At 34.8% G+C, this 12,313-nt stretch overlaps 1 protein-coding gene across 6 annotated transcripts in view; it reads right to left on the bottom strand.

Annotated features, from left to right (window-relative positions):
* LOC138309507 (potassium voltage-gated channel protein Shaw-like) overlaps positions 1–12,313 on the bottom strand; it is a 153,725-nt gene that overhangs the window by 60,302 nt on the left and 81,110 nt on the right. The window lies entirely within an intron of this gene.

Here is a 12,313-nt window from a genome sequence, read left to right as displayed (position 1 = left end):
AACTTTGGAAATGGAAAGACATTGTACATTGTATTCTTATTAATTGTGTCGCTAAGCAACTAATCTTTTCATCAAACAAATGAAAACAACATATCATCTTCAATACACGAACAGCAGTGACGAGAAGCAATATCTAACCGGTGTCTGGGAAAGAGATGAAGACAATATAATGTAATAGTCTACAAACTCTATTCTATCTGATAACACACTGCTGTACAAGCGTCCCGTCCGACACTACCCATTTGTTTTCAAACTTCCGAATGTACAGAGAATAGTTACTGTCACTTCATATATAGATACACTGCAATAAACATCAGGTAAATAATACGTTCAATAAATTTCCATGAAATATCATCTCCATGGGGTAAGTTGAGAACATCTGTCTATTTTGCCCGTGAAGATTTACCTGACCACAGAATACTTATGACGTTGAGTTACGAGTTGCCTAGCTACTACTGAACATCACTACGAGTAGTACGTCAGTATTCATTATTTGTCTGTAACAGTCTAGTGTCATAACGACAAAGCATTCTGTTCTCAACATTTGATAAGTTTACTTCGGCAACTTTTACTTCCGAGAGGATAAGTTTAAATGGAACACAGTGTATAGATATTTGGAAAATATACATATAATATGACTAAAATATGACAGCTGATCTTTTTGTGTTTAGATATTAATCGATGCACATTTTTTTTTCATATATTGAACTATTTATTTATCAATGTATATATACCATACATGTATATACAGCTTTATAACAATCACCCTAATTATACGTAATAGATAATGCAGACTGAAATGTCTCCAAACAACAATCTTGAGAAGTGTTCAAAGATGTGTTGTTCGAAACTAACAAAGAACGCAGCTGAGAAACAGACCGGTCTTTACTGTCATAGTTTTCTGTCGACGTTAGTTTAACATCCTAACAGTCATTTTACCATTAATCTCTTTCGTTCATAATTCGATGAACTATAAGAGGAGCTCGGATCAGATTTCAGTGTTGTGTTAGTACAAATTACACCTATTTCTATTATAGCTTAGTCCCAGTGACACAAACTCCGTGTTGCCACATGAAGAATGTTTATCATACGGATGATATCAAGACCTTTAGACAGACACCATGTATCTGACGATAGACACGGGATGATAATTGTCGGATGACATCAATATAATATGACCCCGTTACTCTGCACTTTTGATATTTACGTCCATCACACTGTAAACAGATAATTTTATAAACGACTGGCGTTTAACAATATTTACGTCTAACACACTGTAAATAGATAATTCTATAACGACTGGCGTTTAACAATATTTACGTCTAACACACTGTAAATAGATAATTCTATAACGACTGGCGTTTAACAATATTTACGTCTAACACACTGTAAATAGATAATTCTATAACGACTGGCGTTTAACAATATTTACGTCTAACACACTGTAAATAGATAATTCTATAACGACTGGCGTTTAACAATATTTACGTCTAACACACTGTACACAGATAATTCTATAACGACTGGTACTTAACAATATTTACGTCTAACACACTGTAAATAGATAATTCTATAACGACTGGCGTTTAACAATATTTACGTCTAACACACTGTAAATAGATAATTTTATAACGACTGGCGTTTAACAATATTTACGTCTAACACACTGTAAATAGATAATTCTATAACGACTGGCGTTTAACAATATTTACGTCTAACACACTGTAAATAGATAATTTTATAACGACTGGCGTTTAACAATATTTACGTCTAACACACTGTAAATAGATAATTCTATAACGACTGGCGTTTAACAATATTTACGTCTAACACACTGTAAATAGATAATTCTATAACGACTGGCGTTTAACAATATTTACGTCTAACACACTGTAAACAGATAATTCTATAACAACTAGTACTTAACAATATTTACGTCTAACACACTGTAAATAGATAATTCTATAACGACTGGCGTTTAACAATATTTACGTCTAACACACTGTAAACAGATAATTCTATAACGACTGGCGTTTAACAATATTTACGTCTAACACACTGTACACAGATAATTCTATAACGACTGGCGTTTAACAATATTTACGTCTAACACACTGTACACAGATAATTCTATAACGACTGGCGTTTAACAATATTTTACGTCTAACACACACTGTAAATAGATAATTCTATAACGACTGGCGTTTAACAATATTTACGTCTAACACACTGTAAATAGATAATTCTATAACGACTGGCGTTTAACAATATTTACGTCTAACACACTGTAAATAGATAATTCTATAACGACTGGCGTTTAACAATATTTACGTCTAACACACTGTAAACAGATAATTCTATAACAACTAGTACTTAACAATATTTACGTCTAACACACTGTAAATAGATAATTCTATAACGACTGGCGTTTAACAATATTTACGTCTAACACACTGTAAATAGATAATTCTATAACGACTGGTACTTAACAATATTTACGTCTAACACACTGTAAATAGATAATTTTATAACGACTGGCGTTTAACAATATTTACGTCTAACACACTGTAAATAGATAATTCTATAACAACTAGTACTTAACAATATTTACGTCTAACACACTGTAAATAGATAATTCTATAACAACTAGTACTTAACAATATTTACGTCTAACACACTGTAAATAGATAATTCTATAACGACTGGCGTTTAACAATATTTACGTCTAACACACTGTAAACAGATAATTCTATAACAACTAGTACTTAACAATATTTACGTCTAACACACTGTAAACAGATAATTCTATAACAACTAGTACTTAACAATATTTACGTCTAACACACTGTAAATAGATAATTCTATAACGACTGGCGTTTAACAATATTTACGTCTAACACACTGTAAACAGATAATTCTATAACGACTGGCGTTTAACAATATTTACGTCTAACACACTGTAAACAGATAATTCTATAACGACTGGCGTTTAACAATATTTACGTCTAACACACTGTAAATAGATAATTCTATAACGACTGGCGTTTAACAATATTTACGTCTAACACACTGTAAACAGATAATTCTATAACGACTGGCGTTTAACAATATTTACGTCTAACACACTGTAAATAGATAATTCTATAACGACTGGCGTTTAACAATATTTACGTCTAACACACTGTAAATAGATAATTCTATAACGACTGGCGTTTAACAATATTTACGTCTAACACACTGTAAATAGATAATTCTATAACGACTGGCGTTTAACAATATTTACGTCTTACACACTGTAAATAGATAATTTTATAACGACTGGCGTTTAACAATATTTACGTCTAACACACTGTAAAAGATAATTCTATAACGACTGGTTTAACAATATTTACGTCTAACACACTGTAAAGATAATTTATAACGACTGGCGTTTAACAATATTTACGTCTAACACACTGTAAACAGATAATTCTATAACGACTGGCGTTTAACAATATTTACGTCTAACACACTGTAAACAGATAATTCTATAACGACTGGCGTTTAACAATATTTACGTCTAACACACTGTAAATAGATAATTCTATAACGACTGGCGTTTAACAATATTTACGTCTAACACACTGTAAACAGATAATTCTATAACGACTGGCGTTTAACAATATTTACGTCTAACACACTGTAAATAGATAATTCTATAACGACTGGCGTTTAACAATATTTACGTCTAACACACTGTAAATAGATAATTCTATAACGACTGGCGTTTAACAATATTTACGTCTAACACACTGTAAATAGATAATTCTATAACGACTGGCGTTTAACAATATTTACGTCTAACACACTGTAAATAGATAATTCTATAACGACTGGCGTTTAACAATATTTACGTCTAACACACTGTAAATAGATAATTCTATAACGACTGGCGTTTAACAATATTTACGTCTAACACACTGTAAATAGATAATTCTATAACGACTGGCGTTTAACAATATTTACGTCTAACACACTGTAAACAGATAATTCTATAACGACTGGCGTTTAACAATATTTACGTCTAACACACTGTAAATAGATAATTCTATAACGACTGGCGTACTTAACAATATTTACGTCTAACACACTGTAAATAGATAATTTATAACGACTGGCGTTTAACAATATTTACGTCTAACACACTGTAAATAGATAATTCTATAACGACTGGCGTTTAACAATATTTACGTCTAACACACTGTAAACAGATAATTCTATAACACTGGCTTAACAATATTTACGTCTAACACACTGTAAATAGATAATTCTATAACGACTGGCGTTTAACAATATTTACGTCTAACACACTGTAAATAGATAATTCTATAACGACTGGCGTTTAACAATATTTACGTCTAACACACTGTAAATAGATAATTCTATAACGACTGGCGTACTTAACAATATTTACGTCTAACACACTGTAAATAGATAATTCTATAACGACTGGCGTTTAACAATATTTACGTCTAACACACTGTAAATAGATAATTCTATAACGACTGGCGTTTAACAATATTTACGTCTAACACACTGTAAATAGATAATTCTATAAACTAACAATATTTACGACTGGCGACTTTTACAATATTTACGTCTAACACACTGTAAATAGATAATTCTATAACGACTGGCGTTTAACAATATTTACGTCTAACACACTGTAAACAGATAATTCTATAACGACTAGTACTTAACAATATTTACGTCTAACACACTGTAAATAGATAATTCTATAACGACTGGCGTTTAACAATATTTACGTCTACTAACACACTGTAAATAGATAATTTTATAACGACTGGCGTTTAACAATATTTACGTCTAACACACTGTAAACAGATAATTCTATAACAACTGTACTTAACATACATATTTACGTCTAACACACTGTAAACAGATAATTCTATAACGACTGGCGTTTAACAATATTTACGTCTAACACACTGTAAATAGATAATTCTATAACGACTGGCTTTTAACAATATTTACGTCTAACACACTGTAAATAGATAATTCTATAACGACGACTGGCGTTTAACAATATTTACGTCTAACACACTGTAAACAGATAATTCTATAACGACTGGCGTTTAACAATATTTACGTCTAACACACTGTAAATAGATAATTCTATAACGACTGGCGTTTAACAATATTTACGTCTAACACACTGTAAATAGATAATTCTATAACGACTGGCGTTTAACAATATTTACGTCTAACACACTGTAAACAGATAATTCTATAACAACTAGTACTTAACAATATTTACGTCTAACACACTGTAAATAGATAATTCTATAACGATTGGCGTTTAACAATATTTACGTCTAACACACTGTAAATAGATAATTCTATAACGACTGGCGTTTAACAATATTTACGTCTAACACACTGTAAACAGATAATTCTATAACGACTGGCGTTTAACAATATTTACGTCTAACACACTGTAAATAGATAATTCTATAACGACTGGCGTTTAACAATATTTACGTCTAACACACTGTACACAGATAATTCTATAACGACTGGCGTTTAACAATATTTACGTCTAACACACTGTAAATAGATAATTCTATAACGACTGGCGTTTAACAATATTTACGTCTAACACACTGTAAACAGATAATTCTATAACGACTGGCGTTTAACAATATTTACGTCTAACACACTGTAAATAGATAATTCTATAACGACTGGCGTTTAACAATATTTACGTCTAACACACTGTACACAGATAATTCTATAACGACTGGCGTTTAACAATATTTACGTCTAACACACTGTAAATAGATAATTCTATAACGACTGGCGTTTAACAATATTTACGTCTAACACACTGTAAATAGATAATTATATAACAACTGGTACTTAACAATATTGACTCAATAATCTGTATATATTGGTGGTATTGTTGTTGTAAACTGTAATTTATGGCAGTTAATTCGTGTAACGTTGGATTTTCACTATATCCGTTTTTTCCAACGCGAAATAGCGAAAATGGCACAAATCAGCCACCATAATAATTACTGTACATGTAGGTTACGCGAAATAGCGAAAATGGCACAAATCAGCCACCATAATAATTACTGTACATGTATGTTACGCGAAATAGCGAAAATGGCACAAATCAGCCACCATAATAATTACTGTACATGTAGGTTACACGTATTTTTTTTATCTTAGGCCATCTCTATGTAGAATGACCTTTTACAGGCTGGTGCAATTACATTGCAGTTTACAGTCGAAACAAACCTTGGTAGGACCGACGCGTGAGATCCGTTACAATTAGGATGAAGCGTCTTCTTCATTAATCACAGAACAGACCAGTCCGTTTATCAGCTTCAGATATTAACTGAGCATTTATTCGAACTTTTTGAGTCGCCATAGTCACCATAGTGATGTAGTGAACGTTTCATTACCAGCGTGACTCGACTCCTTAGACAGAGCATGGCCGTCTCCCAAATAGTGCACAGTCTTACACAACACAAAAGACTATTGTTTTACATTGTAGTGCCAAACAAAAGAAACTGCATCCAAGAAATAACCGAGCTAATTCAGCGTGTTTGTTGTTTTAATGTCATTAACATCTACACGGAATCACGCAACACTGCATTAATACTGGGACATTGAAACATTGGCTGCTGCAGCAACATGTAATGCTCTCTGTGTTTTTACGTCATATTCAAGGTCAGGGATATTGAAGGAGATGGAGAATAGACGTAACCGGAGAAAGCACATGGGCCTAAGGGCTCAATGGAAAGCGGGTTGAAACTCTCTATCCGAGAGATGAAGGGCTTTAGTGTGTCAGTACAGCAAACCTACTTTCATTTGCGATTATTACAATTCGCGGTTTCCATTTCAAAACAAGTTTGGAAAAAATAATTTGTAAAATTGAAAATTCCTATCAATATAAATGATGTAGATATGAATTCGCAGAGATAAACTTTCGCGAATTTACTTGGATCGCGAAAATTCGCCTAAGAAATCGCATACGAGAACTAGTTTGTTATTAATACACCTAAGTCGCCTGAGTACATGTAGCACATTCCTTAACAATGGCATTGGTAACTTGCAAAAAGACACAACAACCACATAGAATTCATTTCAAAACAATTGTCACAGAAAAAGGCCACCAGCCAAACCGTAAAAACGTAGGCTACAATAGATGTAATAAATCTATAAGCTTAACCCTACAGACAGTCCACTTAGACTGGGTATTGGTGTCTTAAGTACCAATACATTTGAGCATCAGAGGAAGCGCAAAAGACAACAGCGACGGCGTTTTCATTAACCTTATGTACGAATGGTATTAGGATGGGTAACCATTAAGATAAACTGAACAGATTACAAAAAATATCTAGTACAATATGTTACCGCTGTCACACTTCAAAATAATCATCTCAGCCAAATAATAACACATAGAGTTAGATACTTACTAATTATGCTGAAGTAGCAAGTCTCAACAATACATATTTACAAATACCCAACGAGAACACGGGGTTACCAACCTACTCCATGAATTGCTTAGCCTACATTTGTATGCCGGATGGATGTCAATGAATAGAGAATGTTAAGTAGTCTGGGAATACCATTCTCGATATTCCATGGGTTACTATCACTGTTGTCATGTCCACCTCAGGTCGGTGACATAGTAAAACTGAAGGCTCTATGTGCGACAACAAATATAACAGGTAGTTTGGAAGTTTAATATACATAATAAATTTTCAAATAAAGTATCCGTATGTCTGTTATTTTCTCCTGAAATGATTTCAGTTTTACAAAGACATAATCAATGGGTGAATGACGCCATTGATCTCTGGAATATCTCCAAGACTTAGTTCTATAATAGTTTTGCTTTTTTTTAATAAATGTCTTAACAAATCAATAATTTTGTCATATATATTACAGTGAGTTATGATACTACAGGACAATGAAAGAAGGTCAAAAAGAAAGTTATAATGAAGCAAAAGAAACATCCTCCGTGATGTTTAATGGCCTTTCTGTACGGATATTCATTGAGTATTTCAGTGCGTTACCGACAAAAAGTAAAGCACTGTGTTAAAACTGAATTCAACCACTCCCTAATTCACCGAGGAATGCTGGAGCACAGAAATCAGGAATTACCTATAAACACGTGAAACAGAACACAGAAATCAGGAAGCTCGACTCTGGTCTAACTAGTACACACACCAAAGAAACTTTGCTAACGTTTTGTGTGTAGATATTTACAATGTGTATTTACTGAAAGCAAAATTGCATTCACTGCAGTTACATGTAATGAAATACACTGTAATCTATTATTTTCATATTAATTGAATTACGTTGAAATTCGTAAACTTTTGTTTACGAGTGTTAAGCTTAATTACATTGAAATTAATTATATCTCGTAGTTGTCGAATTAACTATTCATAAATAAATCAATTCTCAGTCCTAATGATTTCTCTCGACTGGACGTAAATCGATTGATAGTATTTAGTCGGATCTTGTGTTTCAGTGTTTTATCTCATACAAAAGGACAAAAGTAATGTCAACTGATGGATAATTAAAAATGTCTGTCTGAAGTGACGAAGGAGCATTTCAGTTTGATGTGTACTGTAACCATCCACTTACAGAACTTTTCAATATCGACTTGACATAACTCACTATAAGGCTGGCTATTCTATCTTTGAACGGCATGATTATAGTGTTATCTCACTGTACCATACTGCTGTGGTATGTAATCATCCACTTACAGAACTTTTCAATATGACTTGTCATAACTCACTATGGCTATTCTATCCTTGTACGACATTCGACATATTTCACTGTACCATACTGCTGAGAACATCAGTGGTATTGTAATCATCCACTTACAGAACTTTTCAATATCGACTTGACATAACTCACTATAAGACTGGCTATTCTATCCTTGTACGCATATTGACATATTTCACTGTACCATACTGCTGAGAACATCAGTGGTTTTGTTACAACCTCACTCACTTGCTAAAGACACTGACCAAGGTATCCCAAATCAAATGGGTATTAGGGTTTGGGTATATTAGTTTAACGTCCTATTAACAGCCTAAGTCATGTAGGGACTGTCAGGTTTGTTGGTGGAGGAAAGCCGGAGTACCCGGAAAAAAACAACGACCAGCGGTCAGTACCTAGCAACTGGCACACATGGGATTCGAACTCGCGACCCAGAGGTGGAGGGCTTGTGGTAATATGTGGACACATCTTAACCACTCGGCCACCGCGGCCCCACGCTGATATTATAGCTAATGTCTACTGAACTATTCATTTTTATCCAGACATCAAGCTGGTCGTCCTAGTCGACTACATACCGACTTAATACTGGCATTACAGTACTTCCAAATACATTTTACATACCTCGCCAAGTAATACACCAGATATAAGCGACAACATAAAATTCAATAAGCAGACTGAAAAAAAGACATTCAACAACATAGCCTTCCCGGTAATACTACACAGACATCGTGCAACATGCCATACTAAAACCCAATATTAAACACATCATCACACCCGTTTGACATCATCTAATGTGACCAGTGTTACCCCTGATCCGGATATTATACATACCCCTATTCCGGATATTATACATACAGTATAGTGCTATCTCGCTGTAACATATTAATGCCGTGTCGTATCCTAACAGAATTAAACAAAAATGGCGCTTCCTTAGAAACGCAAGGAGTTGTCTTAGAAACGAATTTTGAAAAAAAAAATATACTTCATTATTTTTCTTCAATCTCAAATGCATACTTTTTAACTTGTATTGTCAGAGTTAAGGTACAGTGTAGCTCAATACTTTCGGGACAACTCCTGTCATGTTACCGTCACACCGGGTCCTGTCATGTTACTAGCGTTTGATTACATGTAGTTTGGTAAGCCTGGAACCAGTGACTGTTCGGACTAACAAAGTGACGAGCGAGCCAGAAGAAGGCTAGAAGTCCCCTGGACCCAACGGATCGATCGCCAGAACTAGAGCATCAATAATTCACAGCAATGGAGGGTAATTTCGGCGAAGGTTGACATCATTACTCGGTGTACTCCACAATGAGGCTCTCTAAGAATAGAGGACCTTAGCACATGTTTTAGCCTATTCTACATCAGGGCCACGGTGTTCACGTGGTGGAGCGTCTGACATTCTACTTCCATTCGCCCTTCACCTCCGGGTTGCAGGTTCGAGGTCGATTGGTCACTAAGGAGTCCGCGAAAACTGGCCCGTCAATAAGTGATTACATCGGTACATATAAATAAGACTAAAATAGCATACAATAATCAAGGTAGAATACCAGTCAGGAATTAATGATGAAAAATTCTGTAGTCTTGCCTTGACCTTCCAGGAACAGTAGCAAATCTGTCGTTGGATATCCCCGAGATTCTGGCATTTTTCAGATTAATGGCTATTCAATTTTTACCCACAATACATCATTACACTTACACGGGGCAGTCAATCGTTAAATGTTAGTCAGTATTGCCTACTATTGAACATGATATTATTTTACTAAGTACAACTCAGTGGTCAATAAGAGGCTTCCTGCAGTAGCAAGCGTTGTAGCTGAAACCCTGTTACCTGTCTTCGAGGTCGTCTTTATATAGGCCGCAGGACTCTCACCAATCACATTTGGGAAAGCGAAAGGCAATGTACGGCAGATAGAAATTAAAGCAGAGGGGGCGGAAGGACACTTCCTAAAACATAATTATTATCGTGATTATTATCGTCAATTTCTCTTGTGAGAAATCTGTGTCCTACAAACGCTTGCATAATTAACTTATAAGTTTTATTTTCCTTTTTTTGCATTTCTAATTGCAAATGCATAATATATAACATGTACGTTAGAAACAGAGGGAATGGGGAGAATTGTTATGCTTAGGCTATCACATAGTCCTTTACACCATTTACATAGGTAGCATATACAGTAGTGCTGAGACATCAACTAGAGCAGAACCCAGAAACTGCGACCTTGCAATTCTTCACTACGCCACAAAAAATCTGATAATCCGCGCCTCGTTTTGATTGTTGTTGTTCTGCAAAAGTAATCGATAAATTCTAGCGGTGACACGATGTTGTTTACTGTGCAAACCTGCGGCAATCTCGCCTCGCCAGACATCACCTCCTTCTGGCTAGAGGCATATACATGTCCATCCAATTAAATATGATATTTATATAGGCCAGCTTAGTCTTTCTTGGTACTCTCATTGATCTTCGTGGATTTGCGGGTTAACCACTGAACAGTCGATTAAGGGTTCAACCACAGCGTATTGCTATAGAGATGATTTGCCTTCAGGAAAGTTCGAAGCTTGTTCGTTTACACAAGCGTGTAATGGCTAACTATATGATCATTTCCCATTATTTGCTTTCCTTTTTTTGTTCAAATTATATGACGGCTATAGTATTTTAAAGACGTGCCACGTTAATGAGAAATAGACATGCCAAAGTAATGCCTAAAGGAAGTCCACAAACCAACATCGGTTACTAGCCGTCGTTGGCCTCATATTCGTGGGGCTGAAAAGTAAAATTATCTCTTGAGCCTGACCTACAATTACATATAATAGATTTAAATTGTAGATGTTGTCGAAGAGGCAGAGAGTGCTTACTTCTCCGAGCTTCCTGCTTCCATTGTCCTTGACCTTTGTTCGGATTCTCGACATAAATCTTTCATACATTTTGTTGTCCTTGACCTTCACCAGGACTCGCGACATAAATTTGTCCTTGACCTTCACCAGGACTCTCGACATAAATCTATAATCTATTTTGTCCTTGACCTTCACCAGGACTCTCGACATAAATCTGTCTGACTCACAGCTCTCGACATAAATCTATAATTATTTTGTCCGACCTTCACCAGGACTCTCGACATAAATCTATAATTATTTTGTCCTTACCTTCACCAGGACTCTCGACATAAATCTATAATTATTTGTCCTTGACCTTCACCAGGACTCTCGACATAAATCTATAATTTATTTTGTCCTTGACCTTCACCAGGACTCTCGACATAAATCTATAATTTATTTTGTCCTTGACCTTCACCAGGACTCTCGACATAAATCTATAATTTATTTTGTCCTTGACCTTCACCAGGTCTCTCGACATAAATCTATAATCCCTTTTTATATTTCGGTGTATATTACAGTCTTGTTATAATGGCGGTGTTGATATTTTACCCATGTCAGTTGTAAGTGATACAAACTATCGACGGCAGATTACCAATGGAAACCGACAGTTTATAACTTAATAAGGTCGTTTTATTAT

The sequence above is a fragment of the Argopecten irradians genome, chromosome 15 (genome assembly GCF_041381155.1).
Source record: "Argopecten irradians isolate NY chromosome 15, Ai_NY, whole genome shotgun sequence".
Classification (NCBI taxonomy): Eukaryota; Metazoa; Mollusca; class Bivalvia; order Pectinida; family Pectinidae; genus Argopecten; species Argopecten irradians.
The sequence above is the reverse complement of the archived record's forward strand: the minus strand, read 5'-3'. Positions and strand labels throughout refer to the sequence as shown.